General features: G+C 41.2%; 1 protein-coding gene across 6 annotated transcripts in view; it reads right to left on the reverse strand.

Annotated features, from left to right (window-relative positions):
* The window catches only part of CDKAL1 (CDKAL1 threonylcarbamoyladenosine tRNA methylthiotransferase), a 599,197-nt gene that overhangs the window by 201,013 nt on the left and 373,437 nt on the right, over positions 1 to 24,747 (reverse strand). The gene's annotated exons all lie outside the window — the stretch shown is intronic.

Genomic DNA, 24,747 nt, shown 5'->3' on the forward strand with positions numbered 1-24,747 from the left:
CTGAGTTCTTGAATAAAGTTCCCAATTTACAGCAACACTTTTTTTTTTTTTAATACTAAAGCAGAAAAAGAAATCTGTGACTCACCTGTTTCTTTTCCAGCTAGTTAGCAAACATTTTTGAGCATGCAAAAGGCCACAGTATCAGACAATGAAGCCAATCAGTTCACCTCTGGTCACCTACTGGTATCTACCTATAAGCTGCAGAGTTTCAAAGAGGAGAAAGAAGAGAACAGCAGGAAGAAGAATCTGTCCGGCAGAGTTAAAGAGAGCAGGTTTGAGCGAAATAATCAGGAAATACATAGATTGTTCTAAATTCCTCCAAGCATATGAAGTGGGCAGGAAAAAGAATGGTAAAAGGAAAACTGAGATAAGGAAACCATTTATATGAGCAATAAGAAAAATGTGACGATGGCCCATCAATGGTGGGGGGGGGGGAAGGGGGAAAAGAGGGAAATGAGAGATAGAGTGGACACTAAGGGTCCGAAAGAGGTAACAGTATCTAGAAAGGAACTGCTCTTCAATAACTTGCATGTGTCCAGTGATTTTAGTTTTCAAAGTACTATACTGCACTCTCACGTCTGCTATCTATCATTAGAAAAGCCTTTTGAGGGATCTTGTGGACTCAAAGAGCCACCTAATTCCATAGAGGTGACTGCCTCTTTGCCATTCAGGGCTCAGTCATGTATATGTACCACCCATGCCCTTTGTCCCTTCATTTTCTTTCCACTGACTATGAATACTAGTATTTTGACCAAAGTGGAAGAAAAGAATGACAAACTCAAGCTACTTGTTTTCTTAGGAGCAGCTTAGTTGGCTTAAAAAAATCCTTCTGATTAAGAATTTCAAATAACCAAATGATATTACTCATGGATATCCTTTATTGACCTTCTCTTTCAGGAATTAATTGGGATATACGATTGAGCGGCTAACACACACAAACACACTGTGTTAAACAGAGATTACTAAATTGGGACCAAAGTTCAAGAATTTATTTGGCAGCAAAATAACTGGCTAACACATTACCTGAAGTTCTCCTTCACAAAACTTACATTTCTTGGCTGGGTATTTAGTCAGAAGGCTCTTCACCTCCTTATTCAAGACTACAATGTATAAGGCTGTGGGAGGCAGGGTTGAACATTTATCATCACTACCGACTCTGAGTAAATATACTGGCCTCCTGCATTCTTGAACAGTGTGAAAAAAACAATTATACAAAAATCTCTGTTTTCTAAAGGGCAGGACTCAGCTTTAGCTAACCTGCAACTTACATACTGTGGCAAAAAAATGACACCTTTACAAGTAACACAATTTGTGAATTGAAGTTCTTCTCTGTATCTCTGTGCACCAGTTTTCTTATCTGAAGAATGAAGACAGTGGTAATACCCACCTCGTAGGGTTACTGGGCCATGGTAAGAATAAAACAACCCAGTAAAGTTCTTATGTGTCAGCATTGAAGACATAAATTATCTAACATTCTTCTTCTTTGGAGAATGTTTAAAATTCCTAGTAACACATTTTCATACACATTAATTAAAGCATTAATAGAATTGCTTTTCAACAAGGTAGCTTCCTTAACTAGTAAGTGAAGGAGCGATAACTTGTACTGATTTGCAAAAAATAAATTTGGAAGGGGTTCCCAGTGAATGTGACCTGGGGCCAGAAGGGGTGCAGTTTCTGTTGGAAACACTCAGGGTGGCCCTTCTACTATAAACAGGATACTTCACTAAATGAAGCATCACCCTATTACAGTATGACAATTTTCAAATTAAAATGTTAATAGAAAACAAGCAGGATAATTTGGTGGGTTTTCCCACCTTTGGCTCTCAAAGTAAGATTTCCCAACAGTAATTATCTTCAGCTTCATACTACAGACTTTGTAACTTCATAAAGGTAGGTATCAAAACACAAACATAAGCTCACCCCTTGCATAAAGTCTATACTTCTTCCACTAGAAGAACCGCAACTTAACATATATTAACATAACCCAAAGAGACAAAGTAGGCATTTTTTGTATTGTTTTTCCTTCTATCTCTCTTCTCACTTAATACCATTGGTTACATATAACCTCCAATACTTTGGCCACCTGACACAAAGAGCCGACTCATTGGAAAAGACCCTGACGCTGGAAAAGATTGAGGGCAGGAGGAGAAGGGGACGAAAGAGGATGAGATGGTTGGATGGTATCATCGACTCAATGGACGTGAGTTTGAGCAAACCACAGGAGATAGTGAAGGACAAGGAAGCCTTATGTGCTGCAGTCCATGGGGTCGCAAAGAACTGGACACAACTGGGTGACTAAACAACAAATGAATAACCTTTGGGCTACTTCCCCTTTCAAAATTCTTCTCTATTTTTAAGGTTTAGTTTGGAGTTCCAGATTCTCTGGTATAAGGGATGACTTCTTATACCGTGATGCCTCAGCAACCTGTTCCTGCTATCACCAACATATTTCCTTAAATCTACCATGCAACATGGCCATGCATCTCCCAAACAGAAGGTCTACAAGGGCAGTTATCATGTCTTACTCCATTCTCTGGATTCTACCATGGCTAGGACTATACCAAGTATACACCACCAAACATATAAACAGAGACTTAAGTCAAAACTACATCCACATACAAAGAGAAAGATTTAAAATATAATTGCTATTTGACAGTAAAACAAACTTTCCTTTAGTTCCACTTGGCTAAAGCAGGTATATAAGCACATATTCAGGCAGGTATACAAGCAGATAATTGGCCTGCCTTAATTGTAGAACTTTGGCCACCTGATACAAACAGTCGAGTCACTGGAAAAGACCCGGAGGCTGGTAAAGATTGAAGGCAAAAGGAGAAGAGGGCAGCAGAGGATAAGAGGAGAGTGTGAGGGAGTCCCTGCATGCTACAGTCAGTCCATAGGGTCGCAAAGAGTCAGACACAACTTAGCAACTGAACAGAAGCAAACAATTTTAGAAGCCAAGATCAGATACCTTCTAGGTAGCGCCACCATGGGTTTGGGTCAGTTCAGTTCAGTCGCTCAGTCGTGTCTGACTCTTTGCGACCACATGAATCATAGTACGCCAGGCCTCCCTGTCTATCACCAACTCACGGAGTTCACTCAAACTCATGTCCATGGAGTTGGTGATGCCATCCCACCATCTCATTCTCTGTCGTCCCCGTCTCCTCCCGCCCCCAATGCCTCCCATCATCAGAGTCTTTTCCAGTGAGTCAACTCGTCGCATGAGGTGGCCAAAGTATTGCAGTTTCAGCTTTAGCATCAGTCCCTCCAATGAACACCCAGGATTGATCTCCTTTAGAATGGACTGGGTGGATCTCCTTGCAGTCCAAGGGACTCTCAAGAGTCTTCTCCAGCACCACAGTTCAAAAGCATCAATTCTTTGGCGATCAGCTTTCTTCATGGTCCAACTCTCACATCCATACATGACCACGGGAAAAACCATAGCCTTGACTAGACGGACCTTGGTTGGCAAAGTGATGTCTCTGCTTTTTAATATGCTGTCTAGGTTGGTCATAACTTTCCTTCCAAGCAGTAAGCGTCTTTTAATTCATGGCTGCAATCAGCATCTGTAGTGATTTTGGAGCCCAAAAAAATAAAGTCTGACACTGTTTCCCCTGTTTTTCCATCTATTTCCCATGAAGTGATGGGACCAGATGCCATGATCTTTGTTTTCTGAATGTTGAGCTTCAAGCCAACCTTTTCACTCTCCTCTTTCACTTTCATCAAGAGGCTTTTAAAAGAGTTCCTCTTCACTTTCTGCCATAAGGGTAGTGTCATCTGCATATCTGAGATTATTGATATTTCTCCCGGCAATCTTGATTCCAGCTTGTGCTTCTTCCAGCCCAGCGTTCCTCATGATGTACTCTGCATAGAAGTTAAATAAGCAAGGTGACAATATACATCCTTGACGTACTCCTTTTCCTATTTGGAACCAGTCTGTTGTTCCATGTCCAGTTCTAACTGTTGCTTCCTGACCTGCATACAGGTTTCTCAAGAGGCAGGTCAGGTGGTCTGGGATTCCCATCTCTTTCAGAATGTTCCACAGTTTATTGTGATCCACACAGTCAAAGGCTTTGGCATAGTCAATGAAACAGAAATAGATGTTTTTCTGGAACTCTCTTGCTTTCTCCATGATCCAGCGGATGTTGGCAATTTGATCTCTGGTGCCTCTGCCTTTTCTAAAACCTGCTTGAACATCTGGGAGTTCACGGTTCACATATTGCTGAAGCCTGGCTTGGAGAATTTTGAGCATGACTTTACTAGCGTGTGAGATGAGTGCAATTGTGTGGTAGTTTGAGCATTCTTTGGCATTCCCTTTCTTTGAGATTGGAATGAAGACTGACCTTTTCCAGTCCTGTGGCCACTGCTGAGTGTTCCAAATTTGCTGGCATATTGAGTGCAGCACTTTCACAGCATCATCTTTCAAGATTTGAAATAGCTCAACTGGAATTCCATCACCACCACTAGCTTTGTTCATAGTGATGCTTTCTAAGGCCCACTTGACTTCACATTCCAAGATGTCTGGCTCTAGGTCAGTGATCACATTATCGTGACTATCTTGGTCGTGAAGATCTTTTTTGTACAGTTCTTCTGTGTATTCTTGCCACCTCTTCTTAATATCTTCTGCTTCTGTTAGGTCCATACCATTCCTGTCCTTTATCGAGCCCATCTTTGCATGAAATGTTCCCTTGGAATCTCTAATTTTCTTGAAAAGATCTCTTGTTTTTCCTATTCTGTTGTTTTCCTCTATTTCTTTGCATTGATCACTGAGGAAGGCTTTCTTATCTCTCCTTGCTATTCTTTGGAACTCTGCATTCATATGCTTATATCTTTCCTTTTCTCCTTTGCTTTTCACTTCTCTTATTTTCACAGCTATTTGTAAGGCCTCCTCAGACAGCCATTTTGCTTTTTTGCATTTCTTTTCCATGGGGATGGTCTTGGTCCCTGTCTCCTGTACAATGTCATGAACCTCCGTCCAGAGTTCATCAGGCACTCTATCTATCAGATCTAGTCCCTTGAATCTATTCCTCACTTCCACTGTATAATCATAAGGGATTTGATTGAGGTCATACCTGAATGGTCTAGCGGTTTTCCCTACTTTCTTCAATTTAAGTCTGAATTTGGCAATAAGGAGTTCATGATCTGAGCCACAGTCAGCTTCTGGTCTTGTTTTTGGTAACTGTATACAGCTTCTCCATCTTTGGCTGCAAAGAATATAATCAATCTGATTTCGGTGTTGACCATCTGGTGATGTCCATGTGTAGAGGCGGCGCAGACGCGAGAGACGCCGGCCCCGGCGCAACCAATCAGGCAAAGAGGCGCGGCCGAGAGGAGTTACCCCACGCCTGAGGCCAGGGCCAGGGGCCGAGAGGAGCTTCCCCACGTCCAACAGGCAGTGGCTGCACGGGCGCAGGAGGGCCGAGAGGAGCTACTCCACATTCAAGGTCAGGAGGGGCGGCCTTGAGATAGCCCTCGTCCAAGGTAAGGTACAGCGGCTGCACTTTGCTGGAGCGGCTGTGAAGAGATTTTCCACGACCAAGGTAAGAGAAACCCAAATAAGACGGTAGGTATTGGGAGGGGGCATCAGAGCGCACACACACTGAAATCATAATCACAGGAAACTAGTCGATCTGATCACATGGACCACAGCCGAATGTGGTCCACTGGAGAAGGGAATCGCAAACCACTTCAGTATACTTGCCTTGAGAACCCCATGAACAGTATCAAAAGGCAAAATGATAGGATACTGAATGAGGAATTCCTGAGGTCGGTAGGTGCCCAGTATGCTACTGGAGATCAGTGGAGAAGTAACTCTAGAAGGAATAAGGGGATGGAGCAAAAGCAAAACCAATACCCAGTTGTGAATGTGACCGATGGTAGAAGCAAGGTCCGGTGCTGTAAAGAGCAATATTGCACAGGAACCTGGAATGTTAGGTCCATGAATCAAGGCAAATTGGAAGTGGTCAAACAGGAGATGGTAAGCGTGAACATAGACATTCAGCAATCAGTGAACTAAAATGGACTGGAATGGGTGAATTTAACTCAGACGACCATTATATCTACTACTGTGGGCAGGAATCCCTTAGAAGAAATGGAGTAGCCATCATGGTCAACAAAAGAGTCCGAAATGCAGTACTTGGATGCAATCTTAAAAACGACAGAGTGATTTCTGTTCGTTTCCAAGGCAAACCATTCAATATTACAGTAAGCCAGGCCTATGCCCCAACCAGTAACGCTGAAGAAGCCGAAGTTGAACAGTTCTATGAAGACCTACAGGACCTTTTAGAACTAACACCCAAAAAAGATGTCCTTTTCATTATAGGGGAGTGGAATGCAAAAGTAGGAAGTCAAGAAACACCTGGAGTAACAGGCAAATTTGGCCTTGGAGCATGGAATGAAGCAGGGCAAAGGCTAATAGAGTTTTGTCAAGAGAACGCACTGGTCATAATAAACACCCTCTTCCAACAACACAAGAGAAGACTCTACACATGGAACTTACATTACCATACGTAAAATAGACAGCCATGGGAATTTGCTGTTTGTCTCAAGAAACTCAATCAGGAGCTCTGAATCAACCTAGAGGGGTGGGATGGGGAGGGAGATGGGAGGGAGGTTCAAGAGGGAGGGGATGTATTAATACCTATGGCTGATTCATGTTAAGGTTTGACAGAAAACAACAAAATTCTGTAAAGCAATTATCCTTCAATTAAAAAAAATAAGTAAACTCCATTTGGGGTGGAACTTTCTGTGGCCCATAAAACTACATTTCTCTGTCCCATGTTCTAGTTTTGTAACTGATAGACATTTCCATTCCAGTATGTATTGAAAAGTGGTTAAGAAAAAGGACTCAGCAGTCTGAACAGGCTTAGGCTCTAAATCTAGTTATTCTATTTACTGTTCCTCACTGTGGACACATTATTTAAATGTGTCTGAATGTTTGTTTTCTTCATTTATAAAATGACAGTGTATCAGTAGGATGCATCAGGTGATGCTGTATATGATCTCAAAACTCTTGGTGGCTTGTAACAACAAAAACGTAACTCTTCCTCATATTACAGGAATGTCATGGATTGGTTGAAGCTTTGCTTAAGTCGTTTTCACTTCCAAATTTACAATGTGGAAGCGGGGGAAGCAAAGAGAGACACAGAGAATCATCAACTTGAACCATATGCCCAGAAACCGTGCCTGTCACTTCTGCAAGCATTTCACGGACCACTGTAGGTCTCACAGCTACTCTCAGGTTTAATAGGCAGAGATTCTAATGCAGAGGAGGGAAAGGCAGAGATTCCCATCATGGAGAGGGAAACCAGAATGTCTGGTAAGCAGTGATACAATCTACCAGCGAAATAATAAAAAATACCTACACCGAAGAGGGAGGGGTCAGATGAGATATACATAAAGTACTCAGTGGAGTGCCTGACACAAGTGAGCGCTCCTTCATCAAAGGAGGCTATTATGTGTTCACATGTTTAGAAAACACAAAGGAGGTTACTGCCTTCTTTGCATCCCCATCCCAGACAGTTTGCTGTTTAATAAACACTTGTTTTGCTGCATCATTTTATATTCCAAGCATCCGTAACCAGAGCAGAGAAATCACCAGAACATACTTTCCACTCTATTCCATGTGACATAGGAAACAAAAGTTATCTGAAATTAGCATCATTTGGGATAATCAGATCATAAAGGAGAGTTGAATATTTCTAGATAGATCTTTACATCTGCTTTCTGATTGGATTCTTGAATTGGAGCTTCCTGGGTAGCGCTAGTGGTAAAGAACCCACCTGTCAATGCTAATTATTTATTTACTTCATATTAAAGAGAAGCCAACTGAATTGTCCGAGTTGAATGCTCAGTCTAACTAGGATGAATGTATCAATACTATCCCTATTAAACTGATCAGGTATTGATTTGTTCTTTTAGTGTTTGGTAGACATGGTCTTTTTTTAAAGGAAAAAAGGGCAACTACATTTTAAGTAGATATATATATATATACATACACACACACATATATATATACTTTTTACCATATACTTGTTCATGTTATATAGTGTTTGAATCACAACAGATTTTGTTGTTAGTTTTCTTCTGTTTTATCTTATTTTAAAATTAGTACAGTAAACCTGACTTTTTTTCTATGTGTTCAGTTTCATGAATTTTAATATATGTGTAGGTTTATATAACCATCACCACAATCCAGATATAAGAGCCCTCTTTTGATTTCTTGGCCTTAGCAGAGTAGAATAATAATTTAAAAATAAAACAAACCATTAAGAATATCAGTTTAAAATAAATGTGTGTGTAATTACAACTCAGCGTTTTGACATTTAGTACTAACATATATTCTTACCTTCATAATGTAAAGTCTGATTACTGACTCTGACACTGAGCTGCCTATGACACTGAGGTGAAGTGGTAATGGAAATCGGGCACTAAAGTCCTTTTAACATTTCCATGAAAGCTAATTAGGACAGACATTTTGTCTTCATTTACTTTAATGCAAATACTGAAAATGTTAACTCTGTACAGTTTAGAAGTGAATTTCCTATTATAATTAAGTTGCAGATCAAGTGTAAATTAGAATCTGGTCACAATATCGACTCCTTTTCATTTGGGATATAAGGATAGGAAATGTTCTCTTTTTATGCTCCCTAGTTCACTTTCTAATGCTATTAATGATAACTTATCTTTAGATGGCTGAGAAGAAGTTTGCATGCAGGTGTGTTAAGTTGTTTCAGTCATGTCCGACTCTCTGCGACTCCATGGATTCTAGCTCGCCAGGCCCCTCTGTCCTTGGGATTCTCCAGGTAAGAATACTGGAGTTAGTTGCCATGCCCTCCTCCAGGGCATCCTCCCGACCCAGGGATGGAACCCAGGTCTCCTAAAGCTCCTCCACTGTAGACAGATTCTTTACCGCTGAGCCACCAAGGAAGTCCCAAGAATAAGTCTTGATGCTGGAATTGACTTAGTGGCTGATACAGTGTCAATAACGAAGTAATGGGTGGAATATAACTCTGGTCTTATTTCACCTTGACCTATATGACTTTAAGAGTGTTGAAGGTGACTCAGGAAATAGGATCTCCTAGAACACAGGCACTGATTTTGTCTTTAATGCAAAACTGCAAAGAGTTAACGTTTTCAGTGTTTGCATTAAAATAAGTGAGGACAAATGTCTGTCCTAATCAGACATTTTACCTTTACCTAGAAACCTTTGTAGGACTTACTCCAAAATAGCCATGTTGATTATTCAACTGAATCATTCCATCATCCATTCATTCAACAATAAATTAATTGTTTAAGTGCCAGGCATTAAGCAAGGAAATGAGGAGATACAGAAAAACACAGTATGCTCTTGGGGTTTGAGCATGGATGGTACGATGGTAGGACAGAAGAGCTAAATGAAGTCTGTAAAGAGTGCTCTGGCAGTAGAGAATAAAACTACCCCCAAAAAGAGATATTTAAAATAACATAATATTGCTGCAACAGGGAGGAACTTTGAAAACATTACGCTAAGTGAAATCAGCCAGATCAAAAGAAAAAATATTGCATGAGCTCACTTACATGAGGTACCCACAATAGGCACACTCAAGAGAGACAAGGGGGCGAGAGGGACAGGGAGTGTAGTGTTTAATGGGCACAGAATTTCAGTTTAGGAAAATGAAAAAGTTCCAGAGATGGACTGTGGTTATGGGTACATAATACTGTGAATGTACTTAATGTCAGTGAACTGTACACTCAAAAATGGTCAACAGGTATAATAGCACATAAGATATAAGATGGTATATCTTATAAAGCGATCCAGTGACCTGTCATATCAGTGTCATAACAGTTCTGCTTTTTTAAATCTAATAATATCAATCCTATCTTTAAAAGTACATTTGGGAAAAGTAATAAGTACGCTTGGAGACCACTTAATGAACCTCTACCTATTTACTCTTTTATCAAATACACCATCTGTAAAATTATTTGTTGGAATTACTTTAAAGAAAGAATTGTTTGAGGGTTGGACTCATAGCTAAACCTATTACTCACTTCTAAAATAAAGATGGTAATTAGTGAAAATAAAATAATGGAAAAAACACATTATTCTCTTTTAAAAAATGAATGTCTTTTTTTATATGAAGGTAATAGATACTCATTTTTAAGGTTTTGGAAAAACAGAAAAAATAGAGAAAAACAAATCACAGTTAAAGCAGTGTTGTTACTATAATCATGAAACAATTATAAAATTACACTTGATACGATCTAGTGGGCTTAGAAAAACTAAAATGATTTTCAAAGACCAAATATCGAGTTAATAATATTTCTTGACAGTATATCATTCTGTGAGAGCTCTATTTCTTCAGAAATGAAAGAAGCAAAACTTTCTTCTAAGCAGGGTCCAAATCACCCAGGTTCTTATACTCAAGGGACTCCTAATGCTCCCACATTAGCATAACAGGAGAGAGAAACTGGATTATGAAAACAACAAACAAAGGAGAATCAGAGACAAGAATCAGCAAAACAGCTCAGAATCATTCCTGAAGAAGTTATTACCATTAGAGCAGTGCTGTCCCTGGTGTTATGATAAGAGAGTAGAAAAAGACAGACATGGAAGAAATTTCTTTGTTCAAAAAGAACACAAAAATGAGAATGAAAGTAAAAGGAGAAGAGGGATGGGCAATTCTTCCCCCACTCTCAAATTTATTGTAAGGGAATTGCCTGGAGAACCCCATTGACAGAGGAGCCTGGCAGGCTACAGTCCATGGGGTCCCAAAGAGTTGGATAAGATTGAAGCCACTTAGCACAAGGGAATTTGAAAAAAAAAAAAAGGACCACAAGCAGTCATCTAATTGGAATGATTATTAGAGGAAAGGAGAAAGATCTCAGCAGTCTCTGAATCACATACTATTAAGTGGTACAGTAGTAGTAAAAGTGAAACTGAAAGTTGCTCACTCATGTCCAACTCTTTGTGACCCCATTGAAAGAGATTGCTCTGTCCATGGAATGCCAGGCTCCCCTGTTCATGGAATTCTCCAGGCCAGAATCCTGGAGTGGGCAGCCTTTCCCTTCTCCAGGGATCTTCGCAACCCAGGGAATGAACCCAAGTCTCAGGCATTGCAGGCGGATTCTTTACCATCTGAGCCACCAGGGAAGCCCAATAGTAGCAGCAGTCATAGTAATAAAAACCATGATGACAGAGAGCCTCCTTAGGTGCCAAGGGGCACCATTTGCTGATTCACGCTGAAACCTGCTGAGCTGGGGGGCAGGGGCTTTCAGGGGAGTTTTAGTCCCTGAGGCCTGCCCCAAGTTCCAAAGAGCAGACTCAAGTCTAATTATCCAAGTTAGAGAAGGCAGATACAAAGGGAGAGTAGCCAAGCAAGAGAAGTACTAAAAGCTGAAACAATAGTTTAGGGATAAAAGAGAGTCCAAGTTCCTCCTCAAGGATATACATAACAGTCTGACACACACTTCTGAGATGTTCTACAGAAACTAAGACCCACACCTAGGTGGAAGTTGGCAATTACATACTGACCACAAGCTCTAGACTTCTGACTGTGGTACAGTCACAGGTCTGTGAACATAGGTGGATGATAAAGATTTCCAGAACATCACCCTATTACCTCACCACCAACGGACCACAGGGAAGTGAGCGGCAACCCTCACCCCGAATTCTGTCTTTAAGAATCCTTCCCTGAAAGTCATCAGGGAGCTCAGGTCTTTGGAGTGGGAGGAACCCATTCTCCTTGCAAGGCACCCTGCAATGAATGCTACACTTTCCTTCATACAACTTAGTGCCAGCAGACTGACTTTGGTAAGTCAGGAAAGCAGACCCAAGTTTACTTTGATAACAATACTCAGTATCTCATTTAAATTTCTGCACAAACCTAGCAAGCAGTTTTACTGAATCTAAGACTCAGGGAAGTTAAAACCTTGTTTAAGATCAATGGTACAGCTGTAATGTAAACACAGTCACCCTGACTAAAGTTACAATAGACCAACTCTCAAATATGCCTCTTTTGCATATACGTTATTTTGAGCTAAAGGCAATGGAGAACCAGCAGACCCAGGAAAAGCTCAAAAAACGGCGCTTTCGTTTTCCTTTGGTAAAAGGAATTTCTACATATAAAATTTCCATTTTTAAAGGTAGAAATTTGGGTCAAAAAAAGATGTAAACATGGAAATTCCACACTGAGAACAAAATTTTAACAGTTCCTATCAACAGTGGTGACAGAAGACTCTCGAGAGTCCCTTGACAGCAAGGAGATCAAACCAGTCAATCCTAAAGGAAATCAGTCTGGAAAATTCATTGGAAGGACTGATACTGAGGCTGAAGCTCCTATACCTTGGCTAAAGCTCCAATATTCTCGCCACCTGATGCAAACAGCCAACTCATTGGAAAAGACCCTGATACTGGGAAAGATGGAAGGCAAAAGAAGAAGGGGCTGGCAGAGGATGAAATGGTTAGATAGTATCACTGACTCAACAGACATAAATCTGAGCAAATTCCAGGAGACAGTGAAGGACAGGGAAGCCTGGCATGCTGCAATCCATGGGGTCACAAAGAGTTGGACATGATGGAGTGAATGAAAAACAAATCAATGGTGAAGACAAGACTTAATATGCATCAGAAACCTTTCTCAACAATCCCTGTTCACTACACACTTCCTAGTCACATTCCTATAACTAGTTTTCTACACCCAGAAGCTACAAATATATTTTCTTTAGTTTTAGCATAAGATGGTAAGTAAACCCAAGTTCTAAATACCCTTTAGGGTTACTGACTACTTCCCGCCTACATGGAAGCATGTAGGCGGGAAGCACATGTTCAGTTCAGTTCAGTCGCTCAGTCGTGACCGACTCTTTGCAACCCCATGCCTCCCTGTCCATCACCAACTCCCGGAGTTCACTCAAACTCATGTCCACAGAGTCGGTGATGCCATCCAGCCATCTCATTCTCTGTCGTCCCCTTCTCCTCCCGCCCCCAACCATTCCCAGCATCAGAGTCTTTTCCAGTGAGTCAACTCGTCGCATGAGGTGGCCAAAGTATTGGAGTTTCAGCTTTAGGATCAGTCCTTCCAGTGAACACCCAGGATCGATCTCCTTTAGAATGGACTGGTTGGATCTCCTTGTAGTCCAAGGGACTCTCAAGAGTCTTCTCCAGCACCACAGTTCAAAAGCATCAATTCTTTGGTGATCAGCTTTCTTCACAGTCCAACTCTCACATCCATACATGACCACGGGAAAAACCATAGCCTTGACTAGACGGACCTTTGTTGGCAAAGTAATGTCTCTGCTTTTCAATATACTATCTAGGTTGGTCATAACTTTCCTTCCAAGGAGTAAGCGTCTTTTAATTTCATGGCTGCAAACAGCATCCGCAGTGATTTTGGAGCCCAGGAAAATAAAGTCTGACACTGTTTCCACTATTTCCCCATCTATTTCCCATGAAGTGATGGGACCAGATGGCATGATCTTTGTTTTCTGAATGTTGAGCTTCAAGCCAACCTTTTCACTCTCCTCTTTCACTTTCATCAAGAGGCATTAGTTCCTCTTCCCTTTCTGCCATAAGGGTGGTGTCATCTGCATATCTGAGGTTATTGATATTTCTCCCAGCAATCTTGATTCCAGCTTGTGCTTCTTCCAGCCCAGCGTTCCTCATGATGTACTCTGCATATAAGTTAAATAAGCAGGGTGACAATATACAACCTTGATGTACTCCTTTTCCTATTTGGAACTAGTTTCTTGCGTCGGCGCTGCCGGAGCTGGCGTCTCTCGGCTGCGCTCAGCTGGAGCAGCCATGAAGAGATACCCCACGACCAAGGTAAGAGAAACCCAAATAAGACAGTAGGTATTGCGAGGGGGCATCAGAGGGCAGACACACTGAAATAATAATCACAGAAAACTAGTCGATCTAATCACACGGACCATAGCCCTGTCTAACTCAATGAAACTAAGCCATGCCGCGTAGGGCCACCCAAGACGGGCGGGTCATGGTGGAGAGGTCTGACAGAATGTGGTCCACTGGAGAAGGGAATGGCAAACCACTTTAGTATACTTGCCTTGAGAACCCCATGAACAGTATCAAAAGGCAAAATGATAGGATACTGAATGAGGAATTCCCCAGGTCGGTAGGTGCCCAGTATGCTACTGGAGATCAGTAGACAAATAGCTCCAGAAAGAATGAAGGGATGGAGCCAAAGCAAAACCAACACCCAGTTGTGGATGTGACCGGTGATAGAGGCAAGGTCCGGTGCTGTAAAGAGCAATATTGCATCAGTTCAGTTCAGTCACTCAGTCGTGTCCGACTCTCCGTGACCCCATGAATCACAGCACGCCAGGCCTCCCTGTCCATCACCAACTCCCGGAGTACACTCAAACTCATGTCCACAGAGTCGGTGATGCCATCCAGCCATCTCATTCTCCGTCGTCCCCTTCTCCTCCCGCCCCCAACCTTTCCCAGCATCAGAGTCTTTTCCAGTGAGTCAACTCGTCGCATGAGGTGGCCAAAGTATTGGAGTTTCAGCTTTAGCATCAGTCCCTCCAATGAACACCCAGGATTGATCTCCTTTAGAATGGACTGGTTGGATCTCCTTGCAGTATAAGGGACTCTCAAGAGTCTTCTCCAACACCACAGTTCAAAAGCATCGATTCTTCGGCCCCGGCGGCGCAGACGCGACGCGAGAGACGCCGGCCCCGGCGGCGCAGACGCGACGCGAGAGACGCCGGCCCCGGCGCAAGGAACCACGCAAAGAGGTGCGGCCGTGAGGAGCTACCCCACGCCTGAGGCCAGGGCCGGCAGCCGAGAGGAGCTACCCCACTTCCAACAGGCGGTGGCTGCGCGGGCGCAGGAGGGTCGAGAGGAGCTACTCCGCGTTCAAGGTCAGGAGGGGCGGCCTTGAGGAGATACCCCTCGTCCAAGGTAAGGTACAGCGGCTGCACTTTGCTGGAGCGGCTGTGAAGAGATTTTCCACGACCAAGGTAAGAGAAACCCAAATAAGACGGTAGGTATTGCTAGGGGGCACCAGAGGGCAGACAAACTGAAATCATAATCACAGGAAACTAGCTGATCTGATCACATGGACCACAGCCGAATGTGGTCCCCTGGAGAAGGGAATGGCAAACCACTTCAGTATACTTGCCTTGAGAACCCCATGAACAGCAACAAAGGGCAAAATGATAGGATACTGAATGAGGAATTCCCCAGGTCGGTAGGTGCCCAGTATGCTACTGGAGCTCAGTGGAGAAATAACTCTAGAAGGAATAAAGGGATGGAGCAAAAGCAAAACCAATACCCAGTTGTGGATGTGACGGGTGATAGAAACAAGGTCCAGTGCTGTAAAGAGCAATATTGCGTAGGAACCTGGAATGTTAGGTCCATGAATCAAGGCAAATTGGAAGTGGTCAAACAGGAGATGGCAAGAGTGAACATAGACATTCTAGGAATCAGTGAATTAAAATGGACTGGAATGGGTGAATTTAACTCGGATGACCATTATATCTACTACTGTGGGCAGGAATCCCTTAGAAGAAATGGAGTAGCCATCATGGTCAACAAAAGAGTCCGAAATGCAGTACTTGGATGCAATCTTAAAAATGACAGGATGATTTCTGTTCGTTTCCAAGGCAAACCATTCAATATTACAGTAATCCAGGCCTATGCCCCAACGAGTAATGCTGAAGAAGCCGAAGTTAATCGGTTCTATGAAGACCTACAAGACCTTTTAGAACTAACACCCAAAAAAGATGTCCTTTTCATTCTAGGGGACTGGAATGCAAAAGTAGGAAGTCAAGAAACACCTGGAGTAACAGGCAAATTTGGCCTTGGAGCACGGAATGAAGCAGGGCAAAGGCTAATAGAGTTTTGTCAAGAGAATGCACTGGTCATAGCAAACACCCTCTTCCAACAACACAAGAGAAGACTCTACACATGGACATCACCAGATGGTCAACACCGAAATCAGATTGATTATATTCTTTGCAACCAAAGATGGAGAAGCTGTATACAGTTAGCGAAAACAAGACCAGGAGCTGACTGTGGCTCAGATCATGAACTCCTTATTGCGAAGTTCAGACTTAAATTGAAGAAAGTAGGGAAAACCACTAGACCATTCAGATATGACCTCAATCAAATCCCTTATGGTTATACAGTGGAAGTGAGAAATAGATTTAAGGGACTAGATCTGATAGATAGAGTGCCTGATGAACTCTGGACGGAGGTTCGTGACATTGTACAGGAGACAGGGACCAAGACCATCCCCATGGAAAAGAAATGCAAAAGAGCGAAATGGCTGTCTGAGGAGGCCTTACAAATAGCTGTAAAAAGAAGAGAGGCGAAAAGCAAAGGAGAAAAGGAAAGATATAAGCATCTGAATGCAGAGTTCCAAAGAATAGCAAGGAGAGATAAGAAAGCCTTCCTCAGTGATCAATGCAAAGAAATAGAGGAAAACAACAGAATAGGAAAAACAAGAGACCTCTTCAAGAAAATTAGAGATTCCAAGGGAACTTTTCATGCAAAGATGGGCTCGATAAAGGACAGAAATGGTATGGACCTAACAGAAGCAGAAGATATTAAGAAGAGGTGGCAGGAATACACAGAAGAACTGTACAAAAAAGATCTTCACGACCAAGATAGTCACGATAATGTGATCACTGACCTAGAGCCAGACATCTTGGAATGTGAAGTCAAGTGGGCCTTAGAAAGCAATATTGCATAGGAACCTGGAATGTTAGGTCCATGAATCAAGGCAAATTGGAAGTGGTCAAACAGGAGATGGCAAGAGTGAACATAGACATTCTAGGAATCAGTGCACTAAAATGGCCTAGAATGGGTGAATTTAACTCAGATGAACATTATATCTACCACTGTGGGCAGGAATCCCTTAGAAGAAATAGAGTATGGTCAACAAAAGAGTCTGAAATGCAGTACTTGGATGCAATCTTAAAAACGACAGAATGATTTTCTGTTCGTTTCCAAGGCAAACCATTCAATATTACAGTAAGCCAAGCCTACGCTCCTATCAGTAATACTGAAGAAGCCGAACTTGAACAGTTCTATGAAGACCTACAGGACCTTTTAGAACTAACACCCAAAAAAGATGTCCTTTTCCTTATAGGGGACTGGAATGCAAAAGTAGGAAGTCAAGAAACACCTGGAATAACAGGCAAATTTGGCCTTGGAGCACGGAATGAAGCAGGGCAAAGGCTAATAGAGTTTTGCCAAGAGAATGCACTGGTCATAGCAAACACCCTCTTGCAACAACACAAGAGAAGACTCTACACATGGACATCACCAGATGGTCAACACCGAAATCAGATTGAAGCACATGTTAATAACCTTTTTTCTCTTACTAATCTATCTTTGGCTAGTCTAACTTAGAGAAACCACCTGGAGAACCTTAGATAGGTGGAAGAAAAGATTTTTTACTTTCCTACACTCTGCTCCACCAAAATGTGTCTTACAAATGTGTCGTCATTAAATCTAAAATCATTTTTGAGGAATAGCATTAATTCACATGACACTGTAAACAGTAAATCATTTCCATAAGCAGGGCTTCAAATAAACAGTGAAGAGTTTTCGCTCCAACAACACCAAAAACACAATTAAAAATTTCAGTTTGCAAAATTTTCGTTATGTATGATTTATTAAAATGTGAATTTTCCCCAAATGTCTCAAAATGCATGAATTAAATGTCTCTTACTACAGTACTTGAAATTAAAAGGTAACAAATTAATAGACTCTCTTTACTCTTTTGCTATTGAATAATATGGAATTTGGGTTCAAACTGATAAATGGGTATATGATTTTTATAAAGGAACAAAGAGGAGCCTATTTCTTTTTGTTCTACTTTAATTGTTCTCACTTGGTAAAATTGGCTTCACATGTCAGTTCCTTAGTTGGACCTGAAATGAAAGCATTTCCAGTTACTGCATAGTAGGCTAGCTTGTCTAAGAACACCTTAACAGAGTATTTTGAGATTTGAATCTGCTGCTTTTTCAAGCACCATGGTTCCAAAGTTACAGGATCAGATAGCTTGTCTAGAATGTAAAGAAATATCAGGGAAAAATTTCATTTGATGAGCCAAATTTACCTGTTAAGACTCAAGCTACTAGGTTGGTGCAAACATAATTGCGGTTTTTGCATTGTTGAAATATTCCCTTTTATATTGGAATAAACAAATCTGGTTATGTTAAACATCATCTGAATGGGCACTTCTCCTTTATGTTTTTGTTAAAGATTTATTACTGCTTATTTTATATTTACTTTAGGGAAATGATGCTAGACAAAAAGCAAATTTGAGTGATTTTCTTATTTGAGTTCAAAATGGGTCATGAAGCAGCAGAAACAACTCACAACATCAACAACACATTTGGCCCAGGAACTGCTAATGAACGTGCAGCATAGCGGTGGTTCAAGAAGTTTTGCAAAGAAGACGAGAGCCTTAAAGATGAAGAGTGTAGTGGCTGACCATTGGAAGCTGACAACGACCAGCTGAGAGCAATCACTGAAAGTGATCCTCTTACAACTACAGAAGAAGTAGCTGAAGAATGCAACACCAACCATTCTATAGCAGGTCAGCATCTGAAGCAAACTGGGAAGGTGAAAATGCCAGTAAGTGGGTGCCTCGTAAGCTGACCAAAAACAAAACAAGTCGTTGTTTGAAGGGTCGTCTTCTCTTATTCTATGCAACAACAATGATCATTTCTTGATCAGGTTGTCATGTGTGATGGAAAGTGGATTTTATATGATAGCCAGCAATAACCATCTCAGTGGAGGGACTGAGAAGAAGCTCCAAAGCACTTCCCAAAGCCAAACTAGCACCCCTAAAAAGGTCATGGACACTGTTTGGCGGTCTGCTGCCCATCTGATCCACTACAGCTTTCTGAATCCTGGCAAAATCATTATATCTGAGACATATGCTCAGCAAATCAATGAGATGCTTCAAAAATTGCAACACCTGCATCCAGCATCAGTCAACAAAAAGGGCCCAATTCTCCACAACACTACTCAACCACATGTCACACAACCAATGCTTCACCTGGTGAACAAATTGGGCTACAAAGTTTTGGCTCATCTACCAGATTCACCTGATTGCTTGCCAACGGACTACCACTCTAAGCATCTCGACAACTTTTTGCAGGGAAAATCCTTCCACAATCAACAGCAGGCAGAAAATGCTTTCCAAGAGTTTGTTGAATCCTAAAGTTTGGAGTTTTATGCTACAGGAATAACCAAACTTATTGCTTGCTGGCAAAAATATGTTGACTGTAATGGTTCCAATTTTGATTTAAAAAGATGTGTTTGAGCCTAGTTATAATGATTTAAAATTCATGGTCCCAAACTGAAATTACTTTTGCACCAACCTAATATTTTTTTTAAGTGTTTTTAAAATCAAATTGAAGTTAAAATCCTATGCAGTTAAAATTGATTTCCTCAGATTAGAGGGGAAAACGAAGATTTTTATTTTCTTTCTGTCAAAGTCTGTGGCCTTTAAAAATATAAAAAACTGATGCACCTTTTTTGAAAGGATATGCCTAATAAGAGAAATGATCACGTGATACAAAAGTATTTTCAGATCTTACATGCTGCCATTTTTAGAGGATTTACCTATTTAGAAAATAAAGATAGTAGAGTAGAACTTGATCTTCCCAATGATCAAATGTTATATATTATTCATATATTATGTTTACTTGGCTTCAAAACCGGACAAATAAAGGTCTAAATAACAATCATTAAGGAATTCCCTGGTAGCCAGCTGGTAAAGAAACTGCCTGCAATACAGGATACCCTGGTTCGATTCCTGGGTTGGGAAGATTCTCTGCTACTGCTGCTAAGTCACTTCAGTCGTGTCCGACTCTGTGCGACCCCATAAATGGCAGCCCACCAGGCTCTGCTGTCCCTGGGATTCTCCAGGCAAGAACACTGGAGTGGGTTGCCGTTTCCTTCTCCAGTTTCCCACCCCAGTATTCCTCGGCTTCCCTGGTGGCTTCTCTGGTAATGAATCCACCTGCAATGTGGATTAACAATCATTAAGGAAATGTAAGACACCATATTACATGCTACATATTTCCTGTCTTACGTGAAAAAAAGAATTTCCATGTCAACTATTCTTTTTTAATATTTCAAAATTATCTAGAGATTGATAATCTAGAAGACAGGAAAACACAGTGTCAAAGAGAGGCTAACAAAATATGTAATACGTTGAAATGAACCCTATGGAGAGTGACGGTGCCATCCACAGTTGTCCACAGAATGTTCAGATCATCTCCTTTCTCCCATTCTCACAGGACTCTAAATAACCTCTCCACAGAACTTCTAAACGGGCACAGTTCATACATGCGATCTATAAAAACCTGGGATTATTCTGAAATAAGAATAATAATTAATTCTGAATAAACAATACTCAGTGTCCCTGAAGAAATGGTGTCAAGAAGTAGGAGAACAAGGTCCATACAAAGAAATTTCTCCAAAGAGGCTGCCCTGAGAACAATTAACACTCTGAAATATTTTCAGCTAAGTGAAATGAAGACGGGAAAATCCAACCCCTTAGAGGTTTAAAGATTAGACATTAAAACTACTCATTAAAAATTAAAAACAAATGGGATACTCCCATCAGGGTGTTTATTTCCCATTAATAAACTATTGAAAGATCTTCCCAAGCACTGATTATATATATGACGTTTAAACATGAACTCACTGTGGATGACTGGATACAGGAAATGGGGTGTATGTATACAACAGTATACGTACTATTCAGACCAAAAAAAGAAGGAAATCCTGTCATTTGTGACAACTTGGATGGACCTTGAGGGTGTATGCTACAAGAAATAAATAAATCAGACAGAAAAGACAAATGCTGTATGATCTCACTTATATTTGAGATTTAAAAAAAGATTCATAAGACACAGAGAGCAAACTTGTGGCTGCCTAGTCTTATCACCTACTGTGATCACTTCAGAATACATACAAGTAACAAATTTTTATGTTGTACATCTGACACTAGTAAGTAATATGTCAATTATAGCTCAGTTTTAAATTTCATTTAAAAAATGAACTCAGTATATCTTTGCCAAAGAATTATAATCTTTTCCTGATCAGTTTCAAAATCTCTGCATTTCTCATCTTCATCCATTACACCCCATTAGCTGCTGTGTGTTTCTTCTACTACTCAACCCTCAGATATTTGAGGGTTTCTTGTACTACTCAACCCTCAGATATTTGGCCAAATCCACCTTCTGAACATGACTTTGCACTGTCTAGGTCACATACTTCTTTCTTACAAAGCATAGTGTAAGCGCGGCCCTTCAAACGGGCACAGAGTATTTCTAGAGCAAAACAAACCAGCAGGCGAGGGTCATCTAAAAATGAATCCATGTCCAGGTCTTTAACTTCCATTTGTACATTTTCATGAAACCCATTTGTCTGTGGTCAAGGCTTCATTCGGAGTTCTCCTGTCACACCTCCCTCTCACTTTTACTGAACACCTTCAGGTCAGCACGCAGGGACTTATAAAGCTGCCTTTTTCAAAGCAACATAAAGAGTTACCATGCCTGCCACCCTCAACATCCATTTCATTCAAAGCAGAATTTATAATACATTTCTATATTAATGCTTACTAAGTATGAGGTGGCTGGATGGCATCACCGACTCGATGGACATGAGTTTGAGTGAACTCCGGGAGTTGGTGATGGACAGGGAGGCCTGGCGTGCTGTAATTCATGGGGTCGCAGAGAGTCGGACACGACTGAGCGACTGAACTGAACTGAACTGAAGTATTTTTAGTTTCTGATGAATTGTATACTACCACTAATGACAATTTAATAAAGTAGGGTTCTTTAAAAAAAAATTAGATACTTGTGGTCACAAATCTTTTAATTTATATATACATTTAAAAAATCTTTTTATTTTATATTGGAGTATAGCTGATTAACAATGAGTTTCAGGTGGACAGCAAAGGGACTGAGTCATACATATACATATGTCCATTCTGCCCGCAAGTCCCTTCCCATCCAGGTTGCCACATAACACTGAGCAGAGTTCCTTGTGCTATACAGCAGGACCTCACTGGTTAGCTACTTTAAATACAGCAGAGTGTACAAGTCTGATCCCAAACTTCCTATCTTCCCCCACATTCCCCCTCGGTTCCCTGGCAACCATAAATTCATTCTCTAAATCTGTGAGTCTGTTTATGTTTCATAACTCAGTTCATTTGTATCATTTCTTTTAAAATTCCACATATAAGGGATGTCATAAAGGATACATGCACCTCAATGTTCACTGCAGCACTGTTCAAAATAGCCAAGACATGGGAGCAAACTAAATGTCCATTGACAGAGGAATGGGTAAAGCGTGGTACATGTGTGTGGGCTAAGCCGCATATGGGCTCAGTTGCTCAGTTGTGTCTGACTTTTTGCGACCCCATGGACTGTAGCCTGCCAGGCTCCTCTGTCCATGGGCATTCTCCAGGCAAGAACACTGGAGTGGGTTGCCACGCCCTCCTCCAGGAGATCTTCCGAACCCAGGGATTGAACCCAGGTCTCCTGCATTGCATGCAGATTCTTGACTGTCTGAGCTACCAGGGAAGCCCATATATGTGTATACACACACACACACACACACACACACACACACTAGACTATTACTCAGCTGTTAAAAAGAATGAAACAATGACATTTGCAGTGACATGGATGGACCCAGAAATTGTCATGCTGAGTGAAGTCAGAAAAGGTGAAATATCATATTTATATATTTTGATACAGAGAAGGATGATAGAATGATCAATAGATGACTTTCAAGCTTAAAAATATACTATATTGGGCTTCTGTAGAGAAAATGGAGATCTAAATCCAGGGGAAAAAAGGGTGATGTAAATTTTTCTAATTTTTAATATTTATTTGAATACATATGAGTGATAACAATTTTATTTGACTACAATTCTTTATTTAAAATATAGCAAAGATTACATCTTTTGCAACTATTTAAACTTACCAGGAAAAAACTTCAATATCAATTAAAAAAATGTATGAGGTGGCACATGATCTTAAAAAATTATTTTGGAGTAATAACAAACTAATAGGAAAAGGAGTACGTCAAGGCTGTATATTATCACCCTACTTATTTAACTTATATGCAGAGTACATCATGGGAAACGCTGGGTTGGAGGAAGCACAAGCTGGAATCAAGGTTGCCGGAAGAAATATCAATAACCTCAGATATGCAGATGACACCACCCTTATGGCAGAAAGTGAAGAAGAACTAAAGAGCCTCTTGATGAAAATGAAAGAGGAGAGTGAAAAAGTTGGCTTAAAGCTCAGCATTCAGAAAACTAAGATCATGGCATCCAACCCATCACTTCCTGGCAGACAGATGGGGAAACAGTGGCTGACTATTTTTCTGGGCTCCAAAATCACAGCAGATGCTGATTGCAGCCATGAAATTAAAAGACGCTTACTCCTTGGAAGGAAAGTTATGACCAACCTAGACAGCATATTAAAAAGCAGAGACATTACTTTGCCAACAAAGGTCCATCTAGTCAAGGCTATGGTTTTTCCAGTGGTCATGTATGGATGTGAGAGTTGGACTGTGAAGAAAGCTGAGCACTGAAGAATTGATGCTTTTGAACTGTGGTGCTGGAGAAGACTCTTGAGAGTCCCTTGGAGTGCAAGGAGATCCAACCAGTTCATCCTAAAGGAGATCAGTCCTGGGTGTTCATTGGAAGGACTGATGTTGAAGCTGAAACTCCAATACTTTGCACCTGATGCAAAGAGCTGACTCATTGGAAAAGAGTCTGATGCTGGGAAAGATTGAGGGCAGGAGGAGAAGAGGACGACAGAGAATGAGATGGCTGGATGGCATCACCGACTCGATGGAGGTGAGTTTGAGTGAACTCCGGGAGTTGGTGATGGACAGGGAGGCCTGGCGTGCTGTGATTCATGGGGTCGCAAATTGTCGGACACGACTGAGCGACTGAACTGAACTGAATATCAAGCAAAAGTTTCAATACCACTCATGGGCTTCCCAGGTGGCACTGTGGTAAAGAATCTTTCTGTGACACAGGAGATGCAAGAGATGCAGGTTTGATCCCTGAGTCAGGAAGATCCCCTGGAGTAGGAAATGGCAACCCATGCCGGTATTCTTGCCTGTCAAGTTCCATGGACAGAGGAGTCTGGTGGGCTACAGTCCATGGGGTCACAAAGAGTCAGACAAGATTGAGTAACTGAACATGCATGGGTCAGAAAACCAAGTCCCAACATCTTAGTTGGGCATTCTGCTCTCTTTACAATCTCATTTCCCTGATGCCTTTCTTTTCTCTTTCCAACATATACCAACTCCCTGGGAAGCCATTTCCACTCAGAAAAGAGCTATAGCATTTTGCCTGGAACATGCTCCAGATTTTTCACCCTTGGTCATATGTCAGCCTCAGCCTAGAATGCAACTCCCCACTTCCAGGTTACTTGTGCCTATGAAAAACTACCCACATCTCAAATATCAATTCTTCCTGTGTTTCACAAGGTACAAGGATTTCTTTTCAATTCTCATTTAAAGCACTTTATATTTTGACCCCCCACCACAACACCCCCCCACCACCACATCATAAGTAAAAAAAAAAATTTCATATCTTTTTGTTTGAGTTGAATAGCAGTTAATTTCATCATGAGTCAGTCTATTTAAGTGTGACAAATTACAGACTTAGTATTCACAATTCTCATTTTGGCTTTTTCAATGATTCTGCATGTGCCTCCAAGGGAATCCTCAACTTTATAGGTAGAGTA

Source organism: Moschus berezovskii, chromosome 23 (genome assembly GCF_049115385.1).
Source record: "Moschus berezovskii isolate FMDL1 chromosome 23, NW_MosBer_1.0, whole genome shotgun sequence".
In the NCBI taxonomy this organism is placed as follows: Eukaryota; Metazoa; Chordata; class Mammalia; order Artiodactyla; family Moschidae; genus Moschus; species Moschus berezovskii.